This window comes from Anser anser, assembly GCF_964211835.1.
Source record: "Anser anser genome assembly, chromosome: Z".
In the NCBI taxonomy this organism is placed as follows: domain Eukaryota; kingdom Metazoa; phylum Chordata; class Aves; order Anseriformes; family Anatidae; genus Anser; species Anser anser.
This window is the reverse complement of record NC_139723.1, coordinates 11,852,634-11,867,335: the sequence shown is the minus strand read 5'-3', so window position 1 is coordinate 11,867,335 and position 14,702 is coordinate 11,852,634. Positions and strand designations below refer to the sequence as shown.

Sequence of the window (14,702 nt, the reverse complement as noted above, 5' to 3'; positions counted from 1 at the left end):
TGTTCCAAATTCAAAGTAAACCAAAGGTTTGTGCTTGTTTTGAATCCATGTGGATTTAGGGAAGCTTTAAGTCTGTTTCACAATGTCAGTTCAGGAGTTTTGCCCTGATTTTATTGCGTGATTTTTCTTAATCTACGCAAAAACAGCAGGGCTTAGATCTTCTGTGAGGAGAAGCCAAAGGGCAAAACAGTGCCTGTGAAATCTGTCAACGTGGTACACACAAGACTGTGGGCAGTGCAGTCCCCCTGGAAGGAAAAGCCAAAAGAAATTCCATATTTTATGGCTAAGAGGGCCTCTATTTGCAATTCTGCTCCCGTGACAATGGTTAAGTGACTGCTTTCTCGGATTCAAGAACAACTGCGTTGTGTAAGCAAAATGAACAGGTTTTCACTGCATTCCTTCACAGTCCCTCAAATTTGTGCCAGATGAGCTTGCACCAGAAAAAAGATATGAATAAGGATAAGAATGAGAATAAAGAAGGAGAAGAGTCCCACACTGAATCCTATGTGGGCTGCCTTCTGAGCCCCATCTTGCCTGTCTCATCATGCTGGCAGGAGGCCACCACTGAGGGCAGGAACAGCAGAGCCCCCTGGACAGGGATGGGCTCTGCCAGTGGGGCTGGTGGGTGTCAGCCCCCAGCGGTGGGCTGCCACGGGCAGGACCCTGGCCGAGGGTGCGAGCCGTGGCATGGGAGCATGCCCTAGTGCAGCTCTGGGTAGCAGCACTCCTGTGGGGTTCACACCACATCACACCACACATAGAAGCTGTTTTGAGCTTCATAGTTAGAAGAACAGCATCATTGGGTGGTTCACAGAAAGCACCTGGAGAAGTCGTCTTCAGGTCTTTGACCCGCACTGGTGTGGGAAGGCATGCATACATACATACATGCCTCTATATAGGCCTATATGCATGTAGTTTAGTTCAGGGGGCATAATAATTCCTCCAAATCTTCCTCCCAGCTGAAATATCTGATTTGGAGGGCTTGCTTGTGTCTTGGCCAGAGAAAGGCAGAAACACTCAACCTGCTCCTTTCTTTGGTTTGCATGGTGGAAATTGGGGTGGGAGGTAGCTTAAGGGATGGGAAATGAGCACTTACAGAGTGGGAAATGAGCACTTGCAGAACATAAAAGCAAGAACATAAAAGAGCATAAAGGCAAGTTTGGTTTTCTTTTTATTCACTCCAGATCTCTGACATTTTCATATTACTGGGTTTAGCCTTGTTGCACAAAACACCCGTGATGCTAGTAGGATCCAGCCCACCAATACTCCAGATTGTACAGTTGTATTCCTGTGGAATTTATGGCTCCATAATATCCTGCTTTCCTTTATTTCTTCTCTGTTTTAGAGTTCCAGGGTGTTTTACCTGTGGTAGCAAGGAAACGTGACAGCTAGATCTGGTGCAACCCAGAGGAAATTAACACTGGACAGCTAGTTGAAGAGGTTTGCAAAGAGGAGCTGAAAGGGGGAAAGTTGATGCATGAAGGGGGAAAAGGGAAAAAAGGTTGAACTAGATGGGGTGGACAGGAAATGTGGAGCAAACAGAATCAGTGATGGGATGCTCATTGTAGCTGAACTTCATTAGCTGGGCAGCCAAGGACTTTCTGGGGGTTGTGTTTTGGTACAAGAAGGAGGATTTACCCTCAAGATCCATTGCTCCGGATACGTAGGCTTGATGACCTTAAAACTCAAAGTGGGTGTTGATTCATTGCGTGCTTGCGACAGGAGGGATGACAGAATTGTCATATCATGTTTGCACAGGCTTTCCTTATTACCACGATTAGATTGCACAACCATTGAGATTCATGAACTTTGTGGTTTAATTAAGCTCTATCTTTACCTTTAGGGTCCTGTGCTCTGACGTGACTGAGCAAGGACAGCAGCTGCCCCCTGGCAAGTTTTACTCCTGGAGCTGCCTCCTCCAACCTCTGATGTGACTCCAGCAGTGACTGTCACCAGAGCCTTTTCCAGTACTGAGTGTGCTCATATCACCACAGGCTTTGCTTCTAGGGTGGCAGGGGCGTTTGTCTCCCCTGTGCTTCGGTCTGCCTCTACTCCCTGAGGTGGACCTCCATCACTCATCTTGTAACACATTTTGGCAGACCCCCAGAGTGGGCACCTGGGGTATGAGGCTGCTGTAACTCTTCCTGGCCAGAGAGGAGTTTCTCTGCTATGGTGCCACCTGCTCACACATCCCCAAGGCAAGCTAAGGTCTTTGGTGATGTTTTCCCTGTTCAGGGTAGAGAAGACTGGACCAAGACCATGCTTCTGGGCATGCCAGACTCCTTCTGCTCATCTATCAAGTAAGCCTCCCAGGACAACCGGAGGTTGCTGCAGTCTCTACCTTAATCCTATATAGCCCCCTTTTTCTTTGGACACTTGGTCTGCTTTGTGGTGTGATTTACCCACACAATTTGACAGTAATGCTGGGTAGGATAGCCAAGGTCCATGGCGTAGCAGCTCTGCATGGTTCTGAAAATCTGGTCCATTTAGAGGTGTGTTCAGGAGACCCATTTAAAAGAAAGTGCGTTTCAGATTGTACATAGCCACAGTGAGGAATCTATTTCACTCCAGCAGTTCTCTCCACAACATCCATTTTATGACACTGTGTATATAATTTAATCACTGCAGTTTACACAAAATCTTCGTAACTTAGTCAGTTGAAGAGTTACACTCAAAGTAATGGCTACTTCTTCTGCAGGTTTTCTGGCATCTCTTATGAATCCAGCCAGTGTCAGAGTAAAAGCTCTGAGATTATGTTATCTATCCATCTATCTATTTATATATCTATCTATTCTGTTCATCATTTTCTTCTGTCCTCTTTTTTCTTCCTCTAGCCATTGTAAGACAGAGCTAAAGATATCTCCATTTACAATTACCTAAAAAAAGAAAAAAAAAAGACTAGTAAAAACAATGAGGAAGAATGAAGAAGACAATACAGAGATAAATTCTATCCATTAGAAAATTTTCATACAGGAAAACTATGTCAGGAATCAGAGAGATTTTTCATCCCCAACACTCTAAACTGGTTTGGTTTGTTTGTTTTAACGTTTTCAGTGAAAAACCAAAGTGTACAGAAAGCAATAATGTACCTGGTTCTGAAATACATTTTTCTGTCGATGAGACACTTCTCATTAAAAGCCTGTCAGCTCTTTTTTCTCCTTTATGCGATGATGGCATCAGCACATCTCGCTGCCACGCATGTGGCTGCATTTGGTACAGGTGGGAAAGGTCATTACCGTTCACACAAAGGGGCAAGGTTTAGGTTTTATCTGCCCACACCTACTGTTTAGGTATCACTGCAGTTCAGAGGAAAATCACATTTTATTTTTATTTTCAGCTGGTGGAAAGTCTGAGTCTAATTTCCACCAAGCAATCTCAGCCTTTCCATAACAACTCATCAGCTAAATCATGGACTTTCAAACCCTTGCCACGGCCCCGTAAGGGCGGTGCTGCAAAGAGCAACAAATGTTGGGCAATTAATGGAAACCTCAGCATGCTGGCCTAGCTTGCTGATGAAATCAAGCCACTGCTGTTGTGGAAGAGGACCCTCAGCACCATGTGGCACATGTGGGAGGTGAGTTCAGGGGGGAGCAGAAGCAGAAGGAGATGAGACACCACACGAGGCACCAACCAGCACTGGAGATCACGTCCATCAGAGGCTGGTCCCACAGAGAGAGCTTCTCAGAGCTGGTGACAGGACCAGCCTCTGATGGGTGACACAGAGCTGTCACCCATACCTTGCCAGCTGCCAGCATCTGCCCCACCACCAGCATGGCCAGGGGCTTCCAGGAGCCCAGAAGCGAAGGGCTCAGTCTCCATGAAGTCTGTCAGCAAGGAGGATCCTCAGCCCTTGCACAAATGGGCACCTGCATTTGTTATTTACCTAGCTCTGGCCTGGGAAATGCGAGGGTCCCTGCATTTCAGGCAGTGCGGCATTTCCATGAGCATCTCATGGGTTGTGGCCTGCACGCAGAGGGACAGAAGTGTCCAGCTACAGGCAATGAGCAAAAACATTAGAGCATGCCATGCTGGAAGTGATACGATTGCAGTAAATATTGCATTAAAATGTTTGCTGGAGTCTCCAGAGGGAGGCTTCTTAGTGGAAATCAAAATGCAAAACAAAAATATCCCTCTGCATCATGAATAGGGATCTCATGCATCATTTGGGTAATGAATCCAGGCTACAAAGCTGAAGATATGTCTTCTGGGGTGATGTCAGATAAAAGTAGCTAAGCTTCAGAGAGCTCTCAAGAATGAATTGATGAGAAGGATAATAAGAGACCATCAGCAGCCTGAAACAGGCAGAAATGTACCTCACCTCTTGTGACACCAAGCCAGCACGAAGAGAAATTCTTGCTGTATAAGACCAACACCATCCTCTAAGTATTTCCTGAGCCTGGGAAATCTTAAACCCTCTTTTGGGCCTGCAGGAGACCTGCTCCAAACTCACCTTCTGCTTTTTCTTCAGCATTTCTTCCCAACTCTTCTTCCTCTTGTCTGGCTCCAGACAGACCTGACCTGTCCCGGAGATGGACATGGACCACCACAAGATGAAACACTACAGGGGGGCCATTTTGAAAATGCACCCGAGTCTTCAGCTTTGGATCTGTGGAAGAGGGCACCTAGACCAGACCTAGGAGGGAAAGAAAGATTCAGACAGCTGCTGTGACTGGGTGTGATGTAAGATTTTCTTGTTGGGCTATGCTGGACCTTGGGCATCTCCTGCAGGTGTTGTCTGACACTCATCTTCCCTGCACAGTAATCCCTGCTTTTTCCAGGGTGCCCCATGAGCTAGCACTGGTGAGCAGACCTTACTGCATCAGCAGCAGGCACAACCTTGCACTCCTCTGGAGAAAGATTTCTTCTCGTCCCCTTCTGCTTCTCCAGTCTTTAGATCCTGCTGTTTTAATTTTTCCCATTTTTGGACCAAACAAAGCATACTTCATTCTGCTGATCTCCTCTTCCACTGCGGCTTTTCCACGTTATCCTTTTAACACGATGCGTTTTGGAGGCAGGGTACATCTTTACTTCACAGCACTCCAGGGCTTTGTTATTGTGCTTGGTTCTCAACTTAAAGGTATTTTCATTACCATGGTAATACTTTCATGAATAAAAATGGCCTTGCTAGGAGCATAGCATGGCCCTGGACCCTGCACAAGCCATCAACAACAGATCACGCTCCCTGCTGTTTCTGAGACTGCATACAAGAATGAAATAAGTTAATTGACAGCTTTTATGGGAAATTGCTGAGCATAAGCCCAGCTGCCATAAATACCAGAGTACACACTCTCAGCCCGTGATAAGAACAATGTTGTGCAATGTCCTTTTATTACAGACCAAGCTAATAACGTGTTATCTCACTTTTACATCAAATAAATGGGTGCACGCAGACAGCTACTGTGCTGCAGCACAATCCCATCTGGCGTTCAGTCTTAACCACTGCTCTCTAGAGAGCTGCAGCACAGGGACCTACCTGCCTTTGCTTGGGGCTGCAGTAGGAGTTACCAAGAATAAGGATGAAGGGAAAGCCTTGCACTATCCTGGTAACACTGGCATTACTTACAAGCAGCTTTGCAGTTAGGAGTATTTGTAGTCTGACATTAAAGTGGCTTCAGATCAGTTGCTGCTGCTGTATTGCAGAGGACGTCCCTGCCCGACAGGCAGCAGGACATTCTGCAGTGCTATTTTTCTACTCTTTCATGCCTTAAATTCACTTTAGTGACCTCACACCTCTTCATGCCATGGTGCCTGTATGTCAGGTAAAGGGTCTCAGCTGAACTGGAGAATGTCTTTTGTCTTCATTTCCAAAACTGCCCTGTTGCACAGGCACAGGCCTCCACAAAGAGAGGAAGACCCCTCCCCAGACCACCTTTCATGGGGTCAGCCCCCTACCCTGGGTACCAGTGACAGTCGGGGTCACAGGGCAAGAAACATTCACCCACCGGTGTAGCAAGCACCAGCGACTGACCAGGGAAGGAAGTTGTGAGCTACTTATTTATTTAACCTTTGGAGCAGCTTCACTACCTCTTTCCTTTCTTGGTCAGGAAATAGGGCTGGGTCTTGGCAGTGGGGGCTGTGAGAGAAATGCTCATGTCATGGGGCACACGAAAGATTTCTGCCCAGCAGTAAGGGGCTCCTGGTGGTACATGAGCACGTGGCCCCCAACAGGTCCCCCAGCCAAAGCCCAGCCTCTGCAAGAGCCCTGGGCATGCAGGGGCTTGAGCAACATCCACAGATTTCCCCTTGCCCCTCTCTTGGTTGGATGGACTGGTTTCAGCTTGTGTGAATATCCCTCAGGTGCCATCCCTGCATCCCTGTGGGCCAAGATGTGTGTTGCAGAAGACAAGTAGTAAAGCCAAAAAAAAAAAAAAAAAGTATATATATATTTTATATATATATATATATTTTTTTTTTCTGTGCTGCTTCTTTGTAACTAGCCAACATGCAGTGAAAGGAGAAATCTGGCAAAACACCAATTTTCTATTTATATTTGTGATGGCTCCTGGTGTCTTACCTGGATGGGAGAAAAATCTGGTTCTGTACTGCAGAAACAGATAATGCCAAGTGTGTGTGCAGGGCCCAGCCTGTCGCAGACGGCACACACCAGAGTGCTGAAAGCAGGATTTCTGGTGTCCTTTTAGGAAGACAAAACCTTTAAAAAAACAGTTTGAAAGGATCTAAGAAGCTCGCATTTCTGCTCTGCAGACTGTACAGCTTGACTTCCCACCACAGAATTACAGTCACAGAATCATCTAGGTTGGAAGAGACCTACAAGATCACCGAGTCCAATCTCTGACCTAACACTAACAAATCCTCCACTAAACCATATCACTGAGTTCTACATCTAAACGTCTCTTAAAGACCTCCAGGGATGGTGACTCAACCACTTCCCTGGGCAGCCCATTCCAATGCCTAACAACCCTTTCAGTAAAGAAGTTCTTCCTAATATCCAACCTAAACCTCCCCTGGCACAACTTTAGCCCATTCCCCCTTGTCCTGTCACCAGGCACGTGGGAGAACAGACCACCCCCCACCTCGCTACAGCCTCCTTTAAGGTACCTGTAGAGTGCGATAAGGTCGCCCCTGAGCCTCCTCTTCTCCAGGCTGAACAAGCCCAGCTCCCTCAGCCGCTCCTCGTAAGACTTGTTCTCCAGACCCCTCACCAGCTTGGTCGCCCTTCTCTGGACTCTCTCGAGCACGTCCATGTCCTTCCTGTAGCGAGGGGCCCAAAACTGAACACAGTACTCGAGGTGCGGCCTCACCAGAGCCGAGTGCAGGGGCACAATCACTTCCCTAGCCTTGCTGGCCACACCGCTTCTTATACAAGCCAGGATGATGTTGGCCTTCTTGGCCACCTGAGCACACTGCTGGCTCATATTCAGCCGACTATCAACCAATACTCCCAGGTCCTTCTCGGCCAGGCAGCTTTCCAGCCACTCATCTCCCAGCCTGTAGCGCTGCTTGGGGTTGTTGCAGCCCAGGTGCAGGACCCGGCACTTGGCCTTGTTGAACTTCATGCAGTTGACCTCAGCCCATCGGTCCAGCCTATCCAGATCCTCCTGCAAAGTCTTCCTACCCTCCAGCAGATCGACACACGCACCTACCTTGGTGTCATCTGCAAACTTACTGAGGGTGCACTCGATCCAGATCATCGATAAAGATACTAAGGAGAACTGGCCCTAGTACTGAGCCCTGGGGGACTCCACTAGTGACCGGCCTCCAACGGGATTTAACTCCGTTCACCATGACTCTTTGGGCCTGGCTACCCAGCCAGTTTCTAACCCAACAAAGTGTACACCAGTCCAAGCCATGAGCAGCCAGTTTCTTGATGAGAATGCTGTTGGAATCGGTGTCAAAAGCCTTACTGAAGTCAAGGTAGATCACATCCACAGCCCTTCCCTCATCCACCAAGCGCGTCACTTGGTCATTGAAGCAGATCAGGTTTCTCAAGCAGGACCTGCCTTTCATAAACCCATGCTGACTGGGCCTGATGATTTGGTTGCCCTGCAAGTGCTGCATGATGACACTCAAGATAATCTGCTCCATGAGCTTCCCTGGCACTGAGGTCAAACTAACAGGCCTATAGTTTCCTGGGTCTACCCTCCAGCCCTTCTTGTAGATGGGCGTCATGTTTGCTAGCCGCCAGTCGACTGGGACCTCCCCTGATAGCCAGGACCTCTGATAAATGATGGAAAGTGGCTTGGCCAGCTCCTCTGCCAGTTCTCGCAGTACCCTCAGGTGGATCCCATCCAGCCCAATTGACTTGCGTACATCTAAGTGCTGTAGCAGGTCGCTAACCATTTCCTCCTGGATTATGAGGGCCACATCCTGCTCCCAATCCCCTTCCACCAGCTCCAGGTACTGGGCACCCAGAGAACAACTGGTTTTGCCACTAAAGACTGAGGCAAAGAAGGCATTAAGCACCTCAGCCTTTTCCTCAACTCTCGTCACTAAGTTTCCCCCTGCATCCAGTAAAGGATGAAGATTCTCCTTAGTCCTTCTTTTCATGTTAATGTATTTATAAAAACATTTTCTGTTATCATTAACAGCAGTAGCCAGATTGAGCTCCAGATGAGTTTTGGCTTTTCTAATTTTGTCCCTGCACATCCTTACAACATCCTGATAGTCCTCCTGAGTGGCCCACCCTCTTTTCTAAAGATCATAAACCCTCTTTTTTTTTTTTTCCTAAGCTCTAGCCATAGCTCCCTGTTCAGCCAGACCGGTCTTCTTCTGCACCGGCTCATCTTTGGGCACGCGGGGACAGACCGCTCCTGAGCCATTAAGATTTGCTTCTTGAGGAGTGCCCAGCCTTCCTGGACTCTCTGCCCCTCAGAACTGCCTCCCAAGGGACTCTGCCAACCAGTGTCCTGAACAGCTCAAAGTCAGCCCTCCGGAAATCCAATACAGCAGTTTTACTGATCCCCTTCCTGGCTTCTCCAAGAATAGAGAACTCTACCATTTCACGGTCACTCTGCCCAAGACAGCTCCCGACCACTACATCTCCCACCAGTCCTTCTCTGTCTGTGAACAGAGGGTCCAGCGGGGCACCTCCCCTGGCAGGCTCACTAACCAGCTGCGTCAGGAAACTGTCTTCCACGCTCTCCAGAAACCTCCTAGACTGCTTCCTCTGAGCTGTATTGCATTTCCTGGACATGTCTGGGAAGTTGAAGTCCCCCACGAGGACAAGAGCTGGCGATTGCGTGACTTTTGCCAGCTGCCTGTAGAACTCCTCATCCGTCTCCTCATCCTGGTTTGGTGGTCTGTAACAGACCCCCACCAAGATGCTTGCCTTGTTGGCCTTCCCTCTGATCCTAACCCATAGGGACTCAACCTTATCATTCCCAGTCTCAGTCTCAAGTTCCACAACATCAAAACACTCTCTAATATAGAGAGCCACACCACCACCCCTTCTGTGCTGCCTGTCCCTTCTGAAAAGCCTATAGCCAGTTATTGCAGCACTGCAGTCATGGGAGTGGTCCCACCACATTTCCGTGATGGCAACCAAGTCATAGCCTGCCTGCTGCACGATGGCTTCCAGCTCCTCCTGTTTGTTGCCCATGCTGCGTGCGTTAGTGTAGATGCACTTCAGCTGGGCCATTGCCTGCTCCCCCGGCCCTGACACTGTTCCCCCTGGCTCACCTCTAATGAGCCTCATTTCATCCCTGTCCCCCTTCCTACCTAGTTTAAAGCCCTCTCAATGAGCCCTGCCAGCTCCTGCGCTAGTGTCTGTTTTCCCCTTAGAGACAGGTGGGACCCATCTGTAGTTAGCAGGCCGGGTGCTGAGTAAAGCACACCGTGGTCAAAAAAAAAAACAACAAAATTTCTGTGTTGGCACCAGCCTCTGGGCCATGTGTTATCAGGTGGCCTTTCTGTGTCCTCTCCGCACCCCTCCCCGCCACTGTAGGGACAGAGGAAAACACTACCTGCACTCCCGCTCCATCTACTAAACACCCCAGTCCCCTAAAGTCCCATTTGATAGCCTTCTCTCAGCAATTTCATCACTGCCAGCCTGGACTACCAATAGAGGATAGTAATCAGAGGGGCAAACCAGGTTGTGAAGGTTTCTGGCAATGTCCCTGACCTGGGCACCAGGGAGGCAGCAGACTTCCCTATGGGTAGGGTCAGGCTGATGTATAGGGCCCTCTGTTCCCCTCAGAAGGGAGTAACCAGCAATAATGGGTCTGTGTACAGCTCCTGGATAACTAAGCCTTTTCTTTCATTACTACCACAGTGCCCTTTGTGGACACCCGTGTCCCCAGGGCTGGAACTGATGCAACCCAGCAGTCGCGCAATTCCTCCTTGGCACAGTGCAGGAGAGCCCCGCCTGGAGAAAGGGCTCACCTGAATCATAGTAGTTGACTTCACGGAAACAGGAATTGCTGCACTTTGGCAATCTCCCTTCCTCCTCGCTTTGCTGTTTTCTTCAGCCTCAGCATTTTGCGTGTGCCTCTGGACACCCCTCTCGCAAGAAGAGAGAGAGCCACTGAGAAACCAGAACTGCTGCTGGCAGAGCTCACACAACCTTGTTGATCTGCAGCGCTGGGGTCCCAGTCACTTTCTTTCCCATTTGTGGTGCTCAGGTGGTTTCTGTTGGTTATCATGCTGCAGGAGGCCATGCTGAGGTGTTATCAGAGAGCATCTGTGTTGAAGGCAGATAGCACAAGGCTTTGAAACATCAGCACCTTCTCCCCTTCCCAGTGATTCAGCAACCATTTTTACAATGCCTGGGGTTTGAGGCATGAAGATGGTGCCCTCTCCTTTACTCATGGGGCTCCGTGATGGGGGTGAAGCTGCATCCCCAGGCTGGTGGCTTGCGGACAGCTCTTGTGAAAGCATCACCAGCCCAGGTCTGCATGGGGGCTGCAGCCCCGGGTGTGCAGTGAAATCGTTCAGCTATGAAATTGCTCTCTAATGTAATCCTGAAGGCCTTGCCGATGCTTTTGTTCAGTATCCTCATTGGGCAAATATTTCTCAACATCTATTGGGAAATTTCAAAGACCTCATCATTGATTTCTTGTGCTTCTCTTTTTGTTAGACTATCCCATTGTGGGCTGGTACATTGGAGGATCAGGAGAGGAGTGATGCAGGAGGGGATCACCTGGAGGTGGTTTTCAGCAGCAAGGCAGAAATTTACTGGTGTTGCAGCATCCCCAACAGCTCCAGAGACACTGCTGCAGGACGTCTGCCACCTCTCCTGCAAGAAAAGGGGAGAAGCTTGGGATAAAAAGAGAAATGTCACTGGCACTCTGCTCCAAGCAAGGAAGTTTGCCTGTCCATTAGGTTTATGCAGCAAGGGTTTGGTATTGGGGGGCTACAGAGGTGGTCTCTGTGAGCAGAGCCCAGCAGCTGCCCCATGTCAGAGCAGAGCCAGCTCCTGCTGCTCCAAAAGGGACCCGCTGCTGGCCAGAGCCGAGCTATGAGTGATGCTGGGTGGGCCTCTGGGAGAGCAGAGTTAAGGGAGGGAAAGAAGTGCTGGGCAACAGCAGCTGGGAGAGAGGGGTGAGAGCCAGCCCTGCAGCCCCCAAGGGCAGGAGGTGCTCCAGGCACACAGCAGCAGTTCCCCTGCGGCCTGTGGAGAGGCCCCTGGTGGAGCAGGCTGTCCCCCTGCAGCCCACGGGTCCCACACGGAGCAGATCTCCACGCTGCAGCCCGTGGAGGAGCCCCCGGTGGAGCAGGTGGATGTGGCCTGGAGGAGGCTGCGGCCCATGGAGAGCCCCCGCAGGAGCAGGCCCCGGGCCGGAGCTGCAGCCCGTGGAGAGGAGCCCACGCAGGAGCAGGGGGTCTGGGGGGAGCTGCCGCCCACCCGTGGGGGACCCGTGCTGGAGCAGTTTGCTCCTGGGGGATGGATGGACCCCGTGGTACGGAGCCGTGTGGGAGCAGTTCCTGAAGAGCTGCTGCCTGTGGGCAGCCCCCGCAGGCTCAGTTCGGGAAGGATGGCATCCCGTGGGAGGGACCCCACGGGGAGCAGGGGCAGGGAGTGACCATGAGGGAGCGGTGGAGACAAAACATCAGGGACTGACCGCAGCCCCCATTCCCTGTTCCCCTGTGATGCCTGGGGGGAGGAGGTGAAAGAGGGTGGATGGGGGAATGGTGTTTGTAGTTTGCTTTTAGTTTTTCATTGTTCTAGTCTGTTAGTAATGGGCAATAAATTACTTTAATCTCTCTACACTGAGTCTGTTCTGCCTGTTAAGATAATTGGTGAGCGATCTCTCCATCCTTATCGCAACCCTTCAGCCCTTTTTCATTGTATTTTCTCCCCTTCTTCCTCTGAGGAGGGGGAGTGAGGTGGAATTTAGTTGGCCATCAGGGTGAAACACCACAAATCTACCACATTTTTTGTCCTTTCCTGCCGCACTGCCTGAGCAGTTGCTGCTCTTTTGTCCCTTCCCTGGCACAGGCTCAGCTGATTCTCCAGCAAAGCCACAAGCAGAGGCACAGCATGCTTACCTTGTAATCCCAAGTTGTCTTCCCTATCTGCATGTGTTTTGAAGACATTTTTGATAGCAAGGGTGCACCACAGTGGGGTTCTCTCTTTCCAAGTAACACTAACCCTAGTCCTCCTCTCACATCCCCGCTTCCCACCAGCACTATCCAGCTGGGGCTCGCCTCGTGGCCTCCACTTGCCTTCCTTCAAATACCATCAGAAAACATTTTCATCCCCCAGCGTGTCTTTCTGAACCCACGACAGACTCCTTCTCCCAGGCCTCTCGCTCAGCTTTGTGATATAAATGAATGAAAAGCATGCTCTGAGACAGGGACGTTGGCCAACAGGAACTTCACTGTTGACGTTACACATCAAGCGGTGCCAAGAACATAGTAGGTCTCAACAGTTACCGTTTAGAAAAACAAATACTGGGCTCTGCAGCCTTTTGGTGGGAACACTGTTCCTTCAAACCCAGGAGCCTGAAATGAAACAGAAAAATTACTCCATAAATGTCCAACTCACCTTTGATTCAGAGTGTTGGGGAAAGAAAACAAAACAAAACAAAACCAAACAAAACAAACAAAAAAAGGAAAAGGAAAAGAAAAATGAAAAGAAAAAGAAAATTTGCAAGTAGGCTACTCTCTGGTTTTGGTGGAGATTTACTGGGCCGGAGGGACCATCCCAGCCTGGCATCTGATCTTCCCACTTGCAATGGCTTCTTCTATCAGTCTTGTGGTAAGTCTCTGAGGATGCTTTCCACCTCTTTGGTGCCTGCAGCACCAGTGAGAGAGACCCTGAGAAGTTTCTCTGTGACCAATGCTTCAAATTGTAGTTATTCTCACCTAGTGGGTTCCTGCAGGTTGAGAAAAATGGCAGGAGGGAGAGACAGAGGAAGGAGAAGAGCTTAATAATAAACTTTCTCATTCCTAAAACCTACAACCCATAGCACTGCACCTAACTCCTTCTCAGATGTGGACAGTAAGCTGAGTTTTAGATTCAGGAAGGGGTTGGTCATCCTAAATGTTACATTTTGAGAAACCTCATGGTAGCTGTTCAGAAAACAATTACTTTCACGGGCGTTGTGCTCCCCTCCCCCATATTGTTCAATGAATTTTAAAAAATGCACAAAGTCCACATCCTTGATAGATGCAAGAAGGATAGCTAAGGTTTAGAGGCACCATCAGGCCCTTTTATAAGCAGCCTGGGTCCTGCTCCATTAATCTTCCTTAGCATTTCCACAGAAGCACAAGCTTTTACCTCCCTCTGTGAAGCACCAGAATTTTGCAGATCCATTTCCTCTTGTAAAGTGTGTTTTAAAGAAGTGGGTAAAGCATGAATGAAGATGTGACACCCAGGGCTTGCAATGGCAGGATGCAGCACCAGCACGCCCGGCTGTGTCACCGGGTGAGCCCTGTCGGGGTGGAAACCAAACAAATTTATCCTCACCTGTTCACTGCTTCTGGCAATGGGGCCATGGGTGCTCTGCCTCCTCTCTGCCACCTGTAGCACTTTTAGGAGTGGTGTTTGCTTGAACAACATCAGGGCTGAAATACACATGGATAGAAATTGAGCATCTCCCCACCTGTGTTTATCAACCCCTTTTTCAGAAAACAGAGCAGAACGGATACAAGCATCTCCCACTGGCAAAGCATGCTTTCAGCAAGGATTTCCATGAATGTGTATTCAGAATTTGGGGGAAAAATGTGAACTGGAGCAGCTGACATGGAGCTAACCAGCATGATGTCTGCAAGCCCTGGTGCCCAGAGCGTGCAGTGTGTGCCAGGTGCTTTGGTGACATTCACCATTTCCAGGCACCTGTTTCCTATGGGGGCTGTGATCAGATTTCCAGAGAGAGGCAGGGGCAGATTGGTGTCGAGAAGTTGTTTCCAGCTCCATGCATCAACCCACTGGGATGCTTTGGGGTAAGGGGAGGCATCAAGAAATAGCATTAATAGCTGGTGTTCAATTTATATTTGTACAAAATGTCAGACTTCACGAAATGAAAATATTTGGCCTTCAAACGCACGAGGAGGAGGCTTGCTTAAATCACCCTGAGGTGGTGATTGAAAGCTGTCATGGTCTGGGAGGAGGGAAGGTGCCCATGGCCATGTGGCTGTGTCACCCGTGGGGCAGAGCCATGTCCCCAGCATAGCCTGGCAGCGGGACCAGGATGTTTTCTGCACTGAGGCTGGTCACAGTGCTGCACCCCTGGTTTTTCCTCCTTGCCGTTCTTGCTGTGATTCACCAGCAGGGAGGTGACTCGAAGGGAAACCCAAGA

General features: G+C 49.5%; 1 long non-coding RNA gene across 1 annotated transcript; it reads right to left on the bottom strand.

The window, feature by feature from the left end:
- Positions 1-391: 391 nt before the first annotated feature.
- Positions 392-11,044, bottom strand: LOC310889419. The gene is made up of 4 exons (XR_014576549.1): positions 10,342-11,044; positions 6,515-6,652; positions 4,451-4,633; positions 392-2,876 (listed from the first exon to the last, which is right to left on the bottom strand). It is a non-coding gene; the product is annotated as an uncharacterized lncRNA (long non-coding RNA).
- Between the last annotated feature and the right edge of the window lie 3,658 nt (positions 11,045-14,702).